Source organism: Centruroides sculpturatus, unplaced genomic scaffold (assembly GCF_000671375.1).
Source record: "Centruroides sculpturatus isolate CEXI.00-Female unplaced genomic scaffold, Cexi_2.0 scaffold262, whole genome shotgun sequence".
In the NCBI taxonomy this organism is placed as follows: Eukaryota; Metazoa; Arthropoda; class Arachnida; order Scorpiones; family Buthidae; genus Centruroides; species Centruroides sculpturatus.
The window spans coordinates 130,588-136,646 of record NW_019384536.1 but is presented as its reverse complement, the minus strand read 5'-3'; positions in this window follow the sequence as shown (position 1 = coordinate 136,646).

The following is a 6,059-nucleotide window of genomic DNA, read 5'->3' as shown; positions in this document are numbered from 1 at the left end:
TTATTTTTCTTCTAGGAAAAGGGATTGAACTCCTCTTCCTTGGATTCCTTACCACTTAGTTCTAACGAACAAGCGAATGTTTATTTTCATTCCAGATAACACAACGTGATCTTGTTCATCTGTTCGTTTTGTGGGGGTAGCCGCACCTTTACGTCAATTTAATGCCATATCTTTAATTTTACAACGGATAAATATGAAGGTGTTTAAAATTGAGATAGGCCTAAATATCTATAGTCTACCATTCTAATCAAGCTATTAGATGTGATATTTCATTGTACTTGAGATAAAATTTTACTACGAAGTTGAATTTTTATATATAATGAGTATAAAATGTAAATAGAATAGCCTAAAACTTATATATAGTATTCTACATTATACAATAGGCTACATTTAAATTCTGCTACTTTATCTGCCTAATCCTTTTTAAAATTTTGTTTTAAGCATTTAATTATCTAACTTTAATATATATATAGTCAGAAATATTTTTCCATTTCTGGAAAATTTTCAATGTTCTAGATAGACTTAATCACTTCTTAACGATAAAGTGAGAAACCTGACCTAAGTTGACAAACTGTATGACATTTTAAAGTATTCTAAACCTGTAGATGTAACATTACAACCTGACATCTGACTTCTGTTACGTTTGATCTTAGCTGTGACACTATTATAATGACTTCATAAACACGATGACATTAATATAATATTATGGATGCATAACAGCATCGTCATTGCCGAAAGGAGAATACAAAGGATATATAGAACAAGACGTTGTATAATTATAAAGTTAATTCAATGGTTTTCTGCAAACCTGTCATGAATATGTGGTCCACTAGCAAGCTTATAACTATAGATCCCATTTATCCAATGACAAATACATTAAATAAGTGTGTTATATCTATAAACAGGCTATATAACGTTATTAGTTGAGATTTAAATAATCTGAATTTTTCATAATATATTTTAACATTTTAAATTCATAAATTCATTTTATTTAATCTCTACGATATTAAACATATATAAATTTACAGATGTGTAAAAGTTATCTTCTAAATAAATAAATCTATTATACAATTTAGTGGATAATATAATTTTATAGAATAAGATTTTATCATTATCGAAAAGGATGATTTAAGTAAGAGCGGATAAATCTCTATAAAAAGTCTCTTTTGTACATTTATGGACTACCTACTCCCGCTCCTTGTACTTCACTACATTGGTTTTCTCGTAACATCACTCCCCAATCCATGCGAACGCTTTTATAGAAGATAAGCGGAAAGAATTTGTAAAATTTGAAATCCTCTTTAATTCCAAATATATGTTTTAACTAGTTGCAAAACTAATTCTAAAGATATGTTATACGCTTAGATTTTAAATTAGTATTTTAAAAAAGAATTGATTTTTTACTCAAATTATTATATTATAAATTTTTGATACTTCTTTGTTATTTTTATCTTAGAAAAATAACAAAGTTTCACACGAACATCAATTAATTCGGTTCAAGCATCATTAATTGTCCGTTATGGATCTGTTTAGTAAAAGTCAATTGGAAAATTACACGTCGATTGAAAAATTGTCGTAAGGCAATTGCTAAATAACTCTCTTGTCTAAAAATATTAAAATAAATTCAGTTTTATATTCATGTAAGTCGCTGCGAAATTCTTAACATTTGGTTTAAAAATCGGAAACCGGGTACAATTAATACAACTGGAGATAGAAAAAGTCGATAAGAAGGATTAGATGCATGCTGCATAGATTATTCTTGTCGGTTTTGACCCGGAATTGTAAATTTTTTAAAAGTGCGCTCTATGAAGGATGAATTCCTCAAAGTCACAATAATCAGAATTAATATCAGGATTTATATGCGTTTAAAATCGCAATACACTCGCATACTTATTCACGTAAAAATGTCAGATGTATGTACTGCTATATGCACATTAATTAACATATCTGAAATAAACATTATCATGTTAAAAGCGCCAGTAATATACACTAAAATTTGTAGGTTGAAATGCTTACGTACTTGCGCCTGCGAGCAAATATTACTAACGTCTATTATGTCGCATTTTTAAATAGATTTTATTTTATATTTTTAAATGGGAAGGGGAAAACATGCGACAATAGATAACGTCACAAAACACGCATCAGAATAATGTTTCATGTAGAAAGTGCGAAATCAAGTCAATTACGAATAAAATTACATGTTCAATAAAATTTTATCTTTCTATTTTATCTAATCGATCATTACTTTTATATATAATTTTTTACAAAATATTTGAAGATGACTGGATTAAAAGAATGCGATTTAGACATTAAAATTTAAAATATTTGAATTTCGCGCGATCATCTGTAATTGAATGGAGTAATGATATTTCTCAAACGCGTAAAAAAAAATTTATCACAGATATCAAAAACAGACTACAATCACTTGATAAATAACACTTGCATCATGCAAACAAATTATAAAGTTTATAAGAATTATTTAATCCTGAAAATGGTCAAATCTCCAAAATATCCAGAAAAAAATTATAAATGCATATTTCATAGGCGTTTTTAAAAATGCATATTAAGTATGTTTTATCGGACAACCTGAGTATGATTTACTTGGATTCGAATCGTGATTCTATCGAGGTTTCAATATCATAGCATTCAAGGAAAAAATATGCACATGAATACAAATCTGGCCCTTAATTGGAATATATTAAATTATAAAATAGAATAAAATAGTGGATAAAATAAAATATAATAGTCTCTTTAATAAAATAAAATTATAAAATAGAATAAAATAGACATTGTGCTAAAATAGACAAAAGTTTCGTGAATGCTCTGCTCTTTCAATGAAATATTGGACATATTTTGCTCTAAGAATTAATAACGTACATAATTATATTAAGCATGAAATTACATTGAAGTAATACTTATATTTATAAAATAAAATTACTGTAATTAATTAGATGTTATAAAAATTAGATAAAGTTGAACAACGGCCTTATGTTCCTCTCAGTGGCCGTTGTTCTGAGATTTGACCGTATGTGTACAGTATATTCTTTAATTCTCCAGTTATTAATTCTAATCATTAAGATTAATTAATAATTATTTTTATTGGGATTAAATGGTGTAATTCATTAGATAATAATTTCAAAAGATATCTTATTATAATTATTGCATTTATCTAGACCCCAGTGTAGATGCTATCTTGCCTTTAAATCTTATATAGTAGCTTTAATACAGTAGCTTTCAAGTAAGAAAATGGAAATTTCTGTATGGAAACTAAAAGAATTTTTTAAAAATAAGTTTTCATTATTAAAATTTTTATTTAATATGACATCAAGTCTCTTGGCTGGTGAAGTTGTATCAAGAAATAAATGGTTACTGTTCGGGAGAGCACGTACAGTAATTTTACAGAAATTCATAAATTCTTAATATTTAAAATTATTGCTGTTTAAGTTATTATCCAAATATAATAAAATCAAGGAAGTCAAATCGGTTCGTTCAGAAAAAGTTTAAAGTAATATTTGCACCATTCCGATTTAAAAATTGTTTTCTTTATTTTGTTATAAACTTTTTTAAGTCGCATTTTAAATTTTATTAACATTAACATTATTAGAAATTTTATAATTTGTGTTAAGTCTAATTAAGCGAATAAATTTAATTTTTATTATTTTTTTACACAATATAAATATTATTATACCTATATTTGTTATATAAATTTCTTAATAGTTTTCTCTTGTAAAGACTATTATGGTTATAATTTTTAATCTTTGCTAATTATTACATTTACATAGAATATATTTCTTTAATAATAGACTTATATAGCTTAGAAGTATATTAGACTTAATACACATATTCCCTAGACTTAGCGATCGTCCTTAAATTACGTAACGTAATTTTTATACATTTCAACTATCCATTCTCCTGTAGCGCTCCGTAACGCTGTCACACATATCCACCCACAAAATGACGTAACGCATAACCTTGATCAACCTCCTTAATTGTACTAAGGAATAATATACAGCGCGGGGTATCAATCGTTACATTATTTTATTAGTTACATGTACTTAAAAAATAACAACTAAACAGTGCGGTTCGCTATGCGACACTTCGGAAACAAAATGAATTATTCTGCAACCCAAGGGTTGAGACCCTAGCAATACGTAACGTATTTGTAAACATCCTCTACTCCCTTGCAATGCATCGCAACGATCACCCGCATACCCACTCAAATCTGCATAAAGTGCAATAATTACTTATAAATAGCACCTTGCAGATTTATATTCTTTAGACTTAATAGATTTCAGTTGTTTAGAAAATTTAGAAAAGTTGTTAAATCATGTTTAACAACTTTTCTAAGTTTATCGAAGCAATTTCTAAATTTCTTTTTTAACTTTCATTTAAAAGAAATCTACAATGGCTCTCTTTTGTGCACTTTGCAAGCGGTTAAGAAGCTTTAAAGTAAGATCAAGGTCAATAGATAACCAAGAATCAATAGCGTAAGGAGAATCAGGAAAACTTAGGTCCTCTTCGCCTTGAAAATAAATAAATGAAGAAACACCAAAAAGTACAGGAAAAAGTTTTGAATATGACAAAAGCAGTTCTAAGAGTTTACTCTTCATTCACAGAACTAGTGACTACATCCACAACGGTATACGGATAAATGTTTTTTTTGTACTAATTCAAGCCCTCCTTCTTTAGTTCTAGTTACTTTACTGAAATTATTATTATTTTTTTAGTGTGTTTCCTGTATTATGTGAATGTACAATGTGATTTTTACACTTAAAGACTATCTTAAAGACTTAAGTCTATAAAGACATTTAAAATTTTTAAAAAAGTTTTTAATAAGAAACTTGTGAGGAATTTTACTCAATGTTATATGAACTTAAATTTAATCAACATAGAATTCTTAAAAATTTATTTTTAGTAAATTTCTCTCAGAGATAAATTTAGGAGCAAATATCAGAGAGACAATTTTTAGTGTAATAAAATAAACAATAAGTAAAAGTTATATTGTTTTAATAATTAGTTAAATACGCTACATAAAACTTAGGCTACAACACAATAAATATATTAATATATAAATTCAGTACATACTATCTTTGATACATTAAAAAATCTTAAGATGGCGATCTCCTCCTCTGAATCCCTCTCTGATTTATTGTTGATTTATTTGAAAAGTTTAGATATACAATAAATGAAACGGGAATTTTTCCCTTTATCCGAAAGTTAAGTCAATACCAGAAAAAGTTTTTCAATAAACAAAGTAAGCCTTTAATCAATTCTAGTCAAACTAATCAGTTTATTACTTTAAAAACGTTTTTAATTCTTCAAATTTATTAAAAAATTATATGATTTTTAAGAAAAAATCATAAGATTTTTTATGATTTACATTTTATTTATTTTTTTATTTCTAAATTATATTTAACATGGAAAATTTATTTAAAAATTTCATTATGATTAAAATTTTATCCACTAGCGAAGAATTTATGAATTTTAAATCTTATCATCGTTTAAATTCCATTTAATGATTAAAATTTAACTTTCAAATTTTTGAAAATTAAATATTTATTTTATTAACTACGTTATAAATGTATAAAATATTTTTATTTTCTTATATAATTGAACGGTATTAAATGCCAATTTCGGTTATGTTAATACAGTAACTCTGTTATTATTATATCTAAGCTTGTACATTTCTAGAGGATAAATCTGTCAAGATAATTAATTATTTAAGTTTAAAATTAAATCTGAAATTATTAGAAATTTACTTTAAAAATTTATTTAGATTTTATCATTTTAATTAATCGTTTTTAATTATAATAAGATAATCCAAGGCCCAAAGCCGGACGTTAGCCTATCGCTCTGGGGGAGCCAAGACCGAATCCGGGCGAGCAACCCTAGGAATTTTTTGAGGGCGATTCATCCCGGATGTATTGGGCCAGTTTCTCGCCACCCAGTCGCCTCCATTGGGCCCCAATGATCAGGTTCGGCCGGGCTCCCCAATGGACGTTCTGGCGAACTTACAATTGTTATGCTCTGTTAGTGTCTGTAGGTTTCCTGTTCGGGAG